Raw genomic sequence first — 13,495 nt, forward strand, 5'->3', positions numbered from 1 at the left:
TGGAGGTACATTGACAAGACAGTGTGGGGAAGTTTGCACTGCATTGCTGTTGTCCTGTTTGTACCTGTTCTGTCAATTGAACAGAGAACTTCAGCTTCCCAGGCTATCAGACTGACCTCTTCAACCCACACACAAATTAATAAAATTAAAAAATCTCTGGCAAATGGTCATACAATTAGACCAAATTGTGCCCGGTGTTTATTGGGATTGCACATGTATAAATTGGGGCAGATTTTGGCCCTATGAACAGGCAATAACTGTAAACTTAAAAACATAACATTTCCTGCACATTTTAATAGGATTTTACCTTCATCATCAGACATGCTGGATGGTTTAGCTGAGTTTCCAAATTGCCAGGGCTCACATGAGAGCAGTGGAATCTATTACTTTCCCGTCTGTTGCAGGCTACACTACTCACCCATCAGAGAGGAATTTTTCCATATTGAAGGGGCGTGGAAGGAGTGAAATGTTTTGCTGGAAAGGCATTGGATTATTTCCTAACAAATCAAGGAGCTTGATATCGGTGGTTTGGCGTGTGTATTACTGCCAGCTTGTCTCCTCATAACACAGAATCTGTGAGAGAGAGATGGTCACCACAGGGGATGTACAGGCACGTGGCAGATTGGTGCACTTCACCCAGGTATTTTTCTCTGGTTTCTTATGAATTCATTTACACTGGAATCCTACAAAGAAGACATAGGGCATATAGTCCCATCCCTTTGGCTATGCAGGATTGTTTCCTATACTATATTCATCACTATCTAGTTTTGATTGATTGTGGTAATGGGGCTTCCAGAACTTCATTTGGGGAAACTATTCTACAGTTTAATAGACCTCACTACTGTGGAATGCTTTCCCTTATATTCAGTGTTAATTCCAAGTAGTTGAAGCATTCCTATAGATTCAAAGTGCTGCTGCCAAAATCTTTTCCCTCACTTATTTTTTTGACCACATCACACCTTTGAATCCCTCCACCAGCTCCTCCTTGCTCTGTGAATCAAGCTGCAGCTTTGTCTTTGCATTCGAGGCCGTGCATCACTCAGCCCCTACCTTATTCTCTGACTTTGCCTCCATTTGTATTTCCCCACCCCGAAACACATCCCCTCTATTCCACCAGTGGAACCAGCCTTGATGTGTCGTTAGCTCCATTCTCCGGCTCCCATCTCCATGCTTTCTTCCATGCTGCTCCCTAGGTCTATGCTTCCCAAACTTCACTCTCCTCCTTCAAATCAAATTTCTCTTTAAAACTCACTTCTACCACCATGCCTACAAATGGGGAAAGAAATAATAATTAATAGTAAGACATCTAAATTTCAGATCCCTCAAGATATGTTCATGCCTTATTAAATAACCAAACAATCTCATTGTCATGCACGTCCTTCCTCTCCTCTGCCCCCATTTTTGGCCCTTTATGACTCTCACTGAATTGTGGGCTGTTCCAGGCAGGGACCATGTAGGTACTTGTTTTGTGAAGGGCCTACTACACTGCTGAGTCCTCAGAAATAATAAAAGCTTTGCATTAAATCTAACTGGATGGTGCTTACATTTCCTGGCATCTCAACTTGCTGGCTTCACTCATGATTAACTGCTGGTCAGTCCTGTGATCCAAAGCTCTGGGTTGCTCCCTTGCCAAGCTGTAGATCTCTTGGGATTTACTGGCCTAGTTCATTGTCTTGTCCCTCTGTTCCTAGCAGATTTCAGTTCATGTGCACGTTTCAGTGTCTGTTTGTTAAAAGAGGTCAGTTCCCACTTTCTACCTAGCTAACATCAGAATCCCTGTGAAGAAACTAAACCCTGTAACCTTGGAGCATTCAGGGGTGAGACTGGAGGTTAATCAGAACGCCAAAGCCTCTGGTTTTAATTGTCATTTAGGGTGCAGCTCATTGATTCATTAAAGTGGGTTTACAGATGACAAATAGGTCAGCTGAGATCTGACCTTCCCTGAAGCAGGAGATGTGTTGCGCCAAATCATAATGTGTTTTGAAATTGTTTTTTCTTTTAATTTCCAAACATGCCCTTCTGTCCTATCATACAAAATATGTTAGAAAGAACTTATTGGACAAAAATCTTGTCCTGAATTATATTTATCCTACTCCACTGAAGTCAGTTGATTTGGACTGGGGTTGCTCCAGGTGGCAGTCCCATCCTCCCACTCAGGTAACTGAGTGCAGAACTTGGCCCATTATAGATTTGTAGAGTTTAAGGCCAGAAAGGACCACTAGATCATCTAGTATGACCTCCTGTATATCACAGGCCATTACATTTAACCAGTTACTATTGTACTGAGCCCAATAACTTGTTCGGCTAAAGCATATCTTCCAGAAGGTATCCACCCTTGATCTGAAAACATTGAAGAGACGGAACATCCAACATTTCCCTTGGTAGAGTTTGTTCTTGGTAGTCGTCTTTATTTTCCACACACTCTATAAACATTTTTTAGCTGCATCCACTTCTGAATTGCTATTATATGCCTTACTATCCTTTTTTTTGGTAGTTGTTTTTCTTCCACTAATGTTCTCCCATGCACCTTTTATATACTGGAATAAACTTTCAGTCCCTCTCTGTACTTTTTCAAGTGGGCCAAGTTATTTATATTGTGGTGATCAGGACTAAAACGGGGATTTAAAATAGTCTTTTGTCATACATCATAGTCTCATTACTTCCTCAAGTGTAACCTATTTCAGGTACATAGCCCAGCATTCTAGGTACCAATAGTCAGAGATTTGTTTCAAAATCCTTCTGCATTTGTCATCTCAGGTCATTGGGAAACCTGGAATTTATATAGTGTGGCAAAGTTACAAGGTAAATAACAACTAGCTTTATTGAGCATACTTACTGGGCTTCTACACTGAATCACCTAAAACTTCTAAAGTCTGGGCCCAGCATATACTGGAACTTCAGTAATATCTGGAATGGACTCTCTAGAGGTGGCATCTACTTTTGGTTGTTACAAAGTCTTAATCTGGAGCATAGATGGAATCTTTCAAAAGTCTCTATTTTCCCCCACACTGGATAAGAATAACTCCTACTGAGGTCAGTCAGAATTATTTGACTACTGCAGAGCATAGAATAGGACCTGGGATATCATAGGTCAATCCCATTTATTTAAAGCTAAACATTAGCTTTATATATATAAAGATTTTCATCTCTGGAATTCAACGCAGCCAGACGACTCACAGGCTGCAAGAGTTCCAGTTTTGAATGACTTTATTTTGTGGGGAGCTTTTGTTCTGTAGGGATGTTTTTACTTATTATGTCAGATAAATTTTGTTGTTATTCAGTACTAAAGCCAGTTACCACTGTCTGCATGAGAAAACACTACCTCTCTGCCGACTGACGTGCCAAATAGATGTGTTAATATATGGCCATATGTGAATACTCCATCTGGAGTCTATATTGTGGGGTATGGATTGAATGATACGCAGAATAAGTGTCAATAGTTTACTGAAATACTCAGATATGGACACACACACACCTATCTATCTAATCTACTTCCTGATGTGGAAAAGCGACAGTGGCAACTGATAAACAACAAACTCAGGAGGAGTGGAGGACTGTCAGCTCTGATTGATCTCATATTATGCCACAGCAAAAGGCTGTGAGCATATTGTCACCTTTTATGAACACTCAGGAAATTTTGGGTTAGAGAATTATTTTCTATTTAGGAGAAAAATGAGAGGTCCAAGAGACAGGACTAATACATTATCCTAGTCTACAATACTCTCAATACATCCAGTACCTGTAGAATATTTTGGAGCAGAGATAGATACTAAAGAGCAAAACCAGCACAGTTAATACTCACAAATTATCTTTCTTAGGACAAATTTCCTTCCTTTCAGCCAGCTGGCACACAGTTCTGCCTCAGTTCTGTACAAATTGTCTATCTTTAAGGGCTGCCCTGCATACTTAAACTCATCTTCTGAAAAAACATTTGTCACATACTGAATTGTCTTACATCTCTACCCCCTCGCCTTGGATCTTCTCTGCCTGAGACTGCTGTGCAATATAAAGGGTAGCTACTTGAACTCAAGTTTCTCAGTGGTTCTCATTCAATTTCAGAACACCTGATGGCAAAGACAATGGCCAGTGAAATGTTTTCTGTACTACACGCTTTTGCCAACATTTTTGCTGGCTGGTCATTACTAACAATACCAGCTCTTCATTGAGAGATTCTTGATTGAATAGTACTTTCAGTTTTAGAGTCTAAAGCATTGTAGCATGTATTGATATCCTGCTTGTCAAGGATATTACTTTGAGTTTCTTGAGCAAAAGTCACAAAAGTATAAGTTTAGAGTATTTTATTACGTACAAAAAAAAGCATTTACCCGGCATACATCAAATTCCCATATATCTTGGTATTTACTAAAAGCTATTGTCATGGGAAAATACTATGCTGGAGAGGAAGAACTATCTTATGGATGAGGCAATGGCTTGGAGCACAAGATATTGTGTTCCTTTGCCATCTTCCTGTGTGATCTTGCATAAGTCACTCAGTCTTTTCATGCCTCAATTTTCCTTTTGTAAAATGGGAATAATACTTCCTTATCTCACCTGAGTGGTGTTGTTAATTATGTTTATTATGGTAGTGCATATGGTGAGGATGAATTAATTAAATGTTTGTGAGGCACTCGTACTATGGTAATAAGAGTCATATGAGTATTTTGATGGATAGATTGGGTATGTGTGTATGTGTATGACACATACGTGGATAGATTCACATACAGTCGGTGCATCTAGATATTTATATAATATATGTATACACATTTTCTTCTTTAAAATGTTTAACTTTTGTTTAAATACATCTAACTATATTATTCTAATGTAAAGGTAAAGAGTCCTGAAGTATCACAGATAAATTTATGACTAAAAATGCTCTTTCCATCTGGGCAATACATTTATTTTCAAGAGAAATGATCTTTTCTCACTGTGCAATCTTTATTAGGGTCTTCCATGATTAATTCTGGAACAGTCCCACAAAGGGGTAGCTCTCCAAATACAGCACTGTCTGCACTCACTCTCACAGGGATTTTTTATTTATTTCTGTTTCAAAAGATATTTCATTCGGAGAATCCCTGCTGAGCTTTTTATTGCAGAAAATTAGGGCTCATAAATCGCCCCTCAGAAAACTATAAATTCAGTACAATTGAAACATTCCATGGGCAGCGCTTGGCTCTTTGATGAAATCACTCCTTTTTCTTGTATAATTTATGAGCTTTTATTCAGCATGGGGGGATTTATGCCTTTAAATTGCACACCAGGGTTTTATTGAATATAATTTGCTAGCAAATTTATATGAGCCAAATATATTGCATTTTATCTGCAATTATGAGCAATAAAATTGATGGAGCTTTACTTTTCATTTTCCTCTGGCAAGCAGAGGAAGCATGAGTTTATCCTGAATTTGGAGTGGAGTTTCTTAGGAATACACGTGTACAGCTTAAAAAAAAAATCAAAGGGCAAAGAGTGAAGGCTGAAAGGCAGAGATGCCATTTTGGAAAAGTTTTTATGGCGAGTAAGATGCACCTCCAGTGCTCCAAGAGGGTAAAAAGCACTTGGGACATGAATGAAGTCAATGACTCCTACTGACTTCAATGGGCTTTGGATCAGGACTTTGTAAGGTAAGCCGGAGATAACCTGTCTCAAGGCAGCTTTCTGAAAATATATCCCAGTTGGTGCAACCTGGTGTATTCCAAAAGTGTGTGTGTGTGTGTGGGGGGGAGGGAGGTAGGGGGGGGTATGGGGATTGCCTTTCTGTGCTATTTTTATTGTATCTAAATTGTGCTTATTTTTGTGGGCCTTATTTTCTAAGCATTTTTCCTATAGACACAAAATGAGAGAAAAGTCAGAATTGTATCAAGTTCTTTGAGACAAGACTGTCTTCTAATAGATGTCTGTAAAGTGCCCGGCACACTAAGGCCCTGATTCTCTCCTGAGGTCGCTAGGCACTATCATAATACATATAAATAATGGCCAAGATTTTCAAAAGTTATTTCCTTAAAGTTAGTTTTCTAAATCCTTATTTAGGCATCTAAAAGGAAGTGGCCCAATCTTCACCAGTGCTGAGTGGCCAATGACTCCAATGGGAGCTGCTTTGCGCTTTTGAAAGTTTAGGTGCCCAATTTAAGGCACCCACTTCTGAAAATTGGCATGAGATCATCACACCCACTCCTGACCCTTTATACCAGGTGAACGGCTGCAGTGGCATAAATCACAGGGAGCATTATTATTAATAGTAGAAGTGTTGCGGTAGCCCTAGGAGCCCCGGTCATGGACCAGGGCCCTATTGTGTTAGTGCTGTATAATCACAGAGTCTTCTACTGGAGAAGCTTGGAGGAGATATCAGAATGAACTGATAGTCAGGACAGATTAAACTATGTTAGATGTAATTATAGTTTACAATGCACATTCCAGTGAATATAGAGCAGCTTGTTTGCTTCTTATAATTCACTCTATCAGCCTTATGCGTTCATATCATGCCTTTGGCAGTGGCCCATGTCAATTTTAAAAGACTGAAAAGAAAACGAGAAACCAAAGCATGGAGTGGCAAAACTGAAGGGACTTCCACAGTTTTCATTCCGACCTTGTTCAGAGAAACTCCCCTTGTTTTTCCTGAAAGTTTGTCCCAGCAAGCAATGAAAGGAAAATTGGAGCTATGGGGATAATTTCCTTTGATTCTCTGAATGCAATGTCCCCTCCATGCTCTGATTACCCACTGTCCTGTGTGGCTGTCAAACTTCCCCTTTTAAAGCATCTCCTGCAGGTCGTGGGTGCTGCTCTTTGAGAATGGGAGGGCTGGGGTATACACTCATTATGTCCAACACTCAGAAACAATTCTGCCAAAATGCTATAGTAGAACCTCAGAGTTATGAAGTCCAGAATTATGAACTGACCAGTCAACCACACACTTCATTTGGAACTGGAAATACACAATCAGGCAGCAGCAGAGACACACACACAAGAGCAAATACAGTACAGTACGGTGTTAAATGTAAACTACTAAAAAAAAAGGGAAAGCAGCATTTTCTTCTGCATAGTAAAGTTTCAAAGCTGCACTAAATCAATGTTCAGCTGTAAACTTTTGAAAGAACAGCCCTTATGTTTTGTTCAGATTTATGAACATTTCAGCATTACGAACAACCTCCATTCCTGAGGTGTCCATAACTCTGAGGTTCTATTGTAATAATATCTCTATCTCAAATATATTTAAGGCTTCCATCTCAGTGATATCTGAGTGCCTCACAGAACCGGCATGAGGTAGGGTAGTATAATTGTTCCCATTTCACAGATGGGAAAATGAGGCAAAGAGATACTAGGTGACTTGCTCAAGATCACGATGTCTGTGCTAGAGCAAGGAATTGAAGCTAGGTCTCCCAGATCCTAGGCTAGCACCGTAACCACTGGACCATCCTTCATTTGGTCTGTTGTCCTTTTCCTGGGCTCCTGCTGCACAGTTGAATCCTTGCCTTCAAATGTGGGACAGATCTACATGGGCCCCTTTAGCCACTGCAGAGGCACAGCATTTTGAGCAGGATTGACTTAGCCCCTGGCAGATCCTCACGTGTTTCTCAGACAACCCAGGGAGCTTGGTGGCTGACTTACTTCTTCTGTGCAGGGGTTCACAAAAGGAGGCAAATGTCCCTCTATCCTGAGGGAAGAACTTGGAGGAAACTTTAAAAGGGAAACTTCATGGCTTTTTCCCTCCCTCATTAGCCCCTCCCTCAGGTTTTGCTGCAGGATGGGACAATCAGGCCAAACCTTGGAGTTTTACTGCATTCAAAGATCATTAAGGTTGTGATTTAAAATGATCAGATCAAAAGGAAATTCAGAGTTAAGGCCAACATGCTCTTTCTGCTATTTTTCCCACAACAGCATGAGTAAAGGGTGGGGTCTCCGCACTTACATTGAATTTCCTGACTGGCTTGCGCCCATTTTGTGTCTCAGACTTAATGTTATTGAAACATTCTATAGCCTTTGTGTTTAATGTATACAAAGTGGTGAGTGCCAGGGCCATAACAGTGAAATATGACTTTCTTAATGAAATTTCAGTCCCAGCTCATTTCACTTCTGACACTGAGGTGATTGCAAATAAACACTTTCCATAAGAGTCATTTAAATGGCTGCATAAGCAATCTATCAACTACTATAACGCTTAAATAAATAAAAAAAGGAGTAATTCAAGTACAGTATATTACTGCCTGTGGCTTTGTTCCCAATAACCTTTCCCCCCACCCCTTGTCTTTCTAATAGTCAGATTCCCACTGGCAGAAAACAAATCTTTCTCCAAGTTGGAGAATTTTATCAGATTTATCTCTGAATGTCAGCTCAACGTGTAGGAAACAAATGGAGTCAGCAGCATGATTTAAATGAGAAGTCTAACAATTTACAGTCTCCACTGGCTTCTCATAAACCTTATTAATGTTTGGCATCAGGTACCAAGGAACTATAAATAACATTCCAAAAAGAACATTTATATCTGCTTAGCCTCTCGTTATATGTCCTCAACACAGCTTAAATAATGCCAGTAATACCTTCATCATGAGCAGGAAATGAAAAAGTTACCCCATACATGTTTTGTCTTTTAATCAAATATTATTTTCTCCTTAGAACTCTGAGGCTGTTTTTTAGGTTTAATTCATTCAAAACGTATGTCTGCAATTTCCACTTGTTTTTATAAAATCCTTAAAGCTGAATCTAGCCCCATGATTTCTTCACTTGTCTCCCTCTACTCACAGTCCCCGCCCTCCATATAAACTTTGATGCTGCTGTAGGTTTAATTCTCCTCTTGGATACATGTGCAAGTGGAACTCATTGACTTGAATGGGAGCTGTGTGCATGCAGCTAGGGGGGAAATTTGCCCCCAAGTGTCCTAAACTCAGGTATAAATTCAGTGGAGAAGAAGAGGAGAAATATTTACACACACCCATACACTGCCCCACTCCTTCAATACACTCTGTTTAATCTTCTCCCCTTCTCTCCTTTTCCAACTCTTGTCTTTGTGCCCCATGGACTTGGAACAGCCTTGCTTTCTTGCTGGATACTAAAAATCCGCCCCCTCTCCTCCTTCAAACATCTCTCAGCTCACATGGCCTTGCAATGCTGATCTCCATTCTGACACTGTCTGCTCCCAATCTCATGCCTGATCCTTATCATTTTGATTCTCTCTCTCTCTCTCTCTCTCTAAGTTAGAATACAGCTTTTCAGGGCATGGACCTGGTATTTCTAAGGGGTTATAAAGCACTTTCGGCAACTATGGTGCTATATAAGTAATAAATAGACATTTAGATTCTACAGGCCAAATTCTTCCCTTGGATGCATGTTCATGGATCCTATTTAAATCAATGGGAGCTGCATAATTATATACAAGGAAAGGATTTGGTTCCTCGTGTGTGTATGTGCATATATATATCTATATCTATAGATATACATATACATATACATATATATAGATATATGAATGATGCATTGCGACAGACACAGACAAACAGAGAAATGCCATATTGAGTTCAGCGTAGAGACCTCTTTGTTCAGACACTGAAAATAGGGCACATGCTGTGACAGTCATAGTTGGAACTTAATCATATTGTTGATACACATCAGTGAACAAGCAAAGAAGCAGCTACAAAAATAGAAAGTATTAGAAACAGTGAAAGATATGCATCACATACAAAACAAGGGCAAACAGACTAAAACAAGAACCAGAACAGTGGTCTACAAAGTAGGGCAAGCAATTAATGTATTGTGGAAAAAAAACATGAGGCAAATGTCCAACATATAGTGCCACATGTGCTTACTTCAAGAAAAGAAATCATTTTCAAGGTATGCAGACGGTGACAGAGATAGTCCGATAACGTATACGAAGGGGAGAGTGATGACTATACCTACTCAGATTAAGTTTGTCTTCCACCACTACTCACTGTGCTGGGGCTGTGAAGAACAAATGGACAAAGTGATCTGAACAACTTCAAGTATCACCACAACACCCAGCTCAGATGTTCAAATGTAAAATTGATAGTGGCTATACCTGCAACGTAATGAGCTTGAATGATTGATTACTGCAAAATTGTACAAGATAAATCCTCCAACCTGCTGAAAAGCAACTCCAGTCTAACATGCTACAGTGGCACATTAGGTTGCTCCTTGGGATGAGGCACATTGATATATCTTGCATAATGACAGGTTTCAGAGTAGCAGCCGTGTTAGTCTGTATCTGCAAAAAGAACAGGAGTACTTGTGGCACCTTAGAGACTAACAAATTTATTAGAGCATAAGCTTTCGTGGACTACAGCCCACTTCTTCGGATGCATCCGAAGAAGTGGGCTGTAGTCCACGAAAGCTTATGCTCTAATAAATTTGTTAGTCTCTAAGGTGCCACAAGTACTCCTGTTCTTTTTATTGATATATCTGTAAAAGGCTGAACTCTACAAACTAGACTTTGCAATAATTGATATGTCACAAGTGCCATCTCCTGGGACCTTATTAATTATCGACATATATGCAGCTATAGAACGCTTTCACAACAGGGGCTTAACGTCTATCATTGTACCTCACTGAGATCTAAGAGAGATGTCCGAGAAAGAAGAACAATGTTACACTCCCAAGGGTTTGCACCTTACAGTACAGTACCATATAACTGCCTTTCATCTGGGAGTCACCAGGTGCATTACAAATACTAATCAGTCACTTAATTGCCAGGGCTTCCCCTGTCAGTTCTGCAATCCTTTGATCTTGCCTCTTTTATCCGGCAGCTCTCCAAGCCATCCAGTCCAGCTTGCTACTCCTATCTCCTATTACAACCCTTCCTCTTCATAGCTCCTCCCACAGCTCAATGCCCCACAACCAAGTCTGATGGCCACTACAACCAACCGCCTCCCTTGGCTTGCTCTTCTTTCTTGTTCTGACATCATCAGCCTCTTATGCCGTTTCACTTCCCCCCACTCCAAACTTTCACTCTACTCATTCATCAAAAATTTGTACTTTATCCTTCACCTGGCTCCTCTCAAGCTTACCACCCTGCCTCCTGGCTGCTACGCAAAATGAGCCTCTCCCTCAACTGCCATTCCACCCACCATCCCAAACTCCTTACAGCTCCATTGGTCAGCTGAAATCTCAGGTGAGATTCTATTTTTAAGGTTTGGAGGAACTTACCTTAAGGGGATGATACTGATTTTATTTTTGATTTTTAACCAAGATGCCAACATAACACTTAGAACTTGTGTACAGAAGCCTCTTCAGAAGATATAATGCCAAGAGCATAAAAAAGTACAGATAAAAATAAAACACACAAATATTAACAAAAATTATCCAAATATTTAAAAGTAGAGGTGACAATTAGATTTAGCCCTTAAAAGCTTGCAACTGTGTTTAAAAGCAGAAATATTTGACATACAGTAGTGGAACAGCTGGGGGTAAATGAATTCCAAGAATAACTAGCCATAAAACCAACTCTTTTGACCCGCAGTAGTCAACTGAAGGAAAAATAAGACCATTAGCCTGAGTGGGTAGACAATTAGGGGCTGTTCTACTGAGGGAGTTTTCCAGATTATACACAAGGCTTATGAAGACATTTAGAAGCCTCTGTAATAAATTATATTCTCTTTTGGGCTTCGAGAGATTTAGTCACTTTTTCATTTTAAACAAGATGCAACAATAGGGTTCTCTGTCAGATCTAAGAATTAAAAAACCCAAGCAAAATACCAGTTTTATTATATCATGTGATTTCAAAATATGCTCCAGGCTTCTATTGAATATTAAATCACCATAATAAAAAAGAAGAATAATTGCACACTTTATTTATGGAAATACATGAGAGCATCGTTAGAAATCTCTTTGGAAACAACACCAATAACTTGGTGGTGGAAAAATGTGTTACTGTGAAACATTGTAAATATTAAGTAAGACTGCTTTGTGTTCCATATGGAAGATATAGAGATGGTTATTTCTTGGAAGATTCCTATGGATGCCTTCAATTTGGGAGAAGGGGGCGGGGGGAAGGAGCTTTGTCAAAGCTACTGTTTGGTTTGTTTCCCCAGGATTTTATCCTTATTAGCAGCAACTGTTTTAGAAAGTGCCTTCAATGCATTTAATTAAGCTACATGGCCCTAGTAGCAGTGGCAGAGTTTATCAATATACAAATAAGGTTCAGAGTGCAGATATAGGGTAAAATGTTCAAAAGTGTCCAAGTCCCATTTTCAGAAGTAACTTAGGGGCCTAAGTCCCATTGACAGTCAATGGGGTTTAGGAGCTTATGTACCTAAGTAATTTTGAAAATTTTACCCATGATCAATAAAGCTCATAGTTATGTGTCACCATTAAGTCTCAGGACCTTGATTTAAGGAGCTCCCAGAAACTAGGGATACAGCAGTGACCAGTCTGCCAGATGTAAAAGGTTCACCACAGTTCCTATTAGCTGCATATCATCAGATATGTTTGACAGAGTGTCAAGGTTACACAGCATTTATATGATATCTGGAGGATTGTCTTGATATACATGTATGAACTTTGGACTGGCTTTGGCAGCTTATGTGTTAAACGTGGGATGCATTTAATTTTTATAGAGATTATTATTTATATTACCACAGTGTCTAGCAACCCCAGTCAAGGCTCATTGTGCTAGGCACAGTACATACAAATAGTAAAGAGGACAGTCCCTGCCTCAGGGAGCTCAGAATCTACGTGTCAGACAGTGAAAAGTGAGGTAATAGAATGAACAGAGTATTGCAGAAAAACAGAAGTCACAGCTCTCCACTTGCCTGTAGTGGTTCGTAGACATCACAGCAGAAGTAAGTTTTAAGAAGAGATTTAAAAGAAGATAAAAGTGGCTGCTTTACAGATTTTGATGGGGAGATTTTCCCATTTTCCTCTCACCTTTTTCTGCACTCCTTAGTCCCTCACTTTTTCAGTTCCTCTTTGGAAAAAATCTTTCCCTCCATTAGAGTTCAGGGCTGCTCCAGGTATACTGTACCCAATGCAACAATACTATCTCTCTCTGTCTAGGTACTTGAACGACCATATCATCATAGTATTTGAGCACCTTCTCAGTCTTTGCTGTATTTCTACCCTGAGAGGTAGGGCAGTGCTATTATCCCCATTTTGCAGATGGGGAACTGAGACATAGAGAGGGTCAGTGATTTGCCCAAGGTCATAGAGTCTGTGCTGGGACAGGAAATTGAACCAGAGTCCGTGGAGCCCCAGACTAGAGCCCAACCACTGGACCACCCTTCCTTTCTCTAGTCATTGGGATCCGCGTAGCTGAAAGGATATTCATGAAGTTCAGATTCTGGGTTGTGAGACAACAGTGACAAGAAATGGAAGTTGCAGCAGTTAATCTGGAAAGTGTGTATTTTTGTTTTGAAGAACCTTTTTCCCCGATCTACCTAGGTATTCATTCAAGGCTTATCACCATTCTATCTGAGCACCTCATCCTACAGCATGGACATTGCCACGCCTCCATATTTGATCATTTTTGTAAGCATTTAATTATTTAAATTTTTAGAAT

At 39.9% G+C, this 13,495-nt stretch overlaps 1 long non-coding RNA gene across 1 annotated transcript in view; it reads left to right on the forward strand.

Moving 5' to 3' along the window:
* Positions 1–5,421: 5,421 nt before the first annotated feature.
* The window catches only part of LOC112061544 (uncharacterized), a 42,384-nt gene continuing 34,310 nt past the window's right edge, over positions 5,422–13,495 (forward strand). Inside the window, exon 1 of the long non-coding RNA XR_010599244.1 lies at positions 5,422–5,618. This is a non-coding gene — a long non-coding RNA (uncharacterized LOC112061544). The remainder of the gene's footprint in view (positions 5,619–13,495) is intronic.

Source organism: Chrysemys picta, chromosome 3, assembly GCF_011386835.1.
Source record: "Chrysemys picta bellii isolate R12L10 chromosome 3, ASM1138683v2, whole genome shotgun sequence".
In the NCBI taxonomy this organism is placed as follows: Eukaryota; Metazoa; Chordata; order Testudines; family Emydidae; genus Chrysemys; species Chrysemys picta.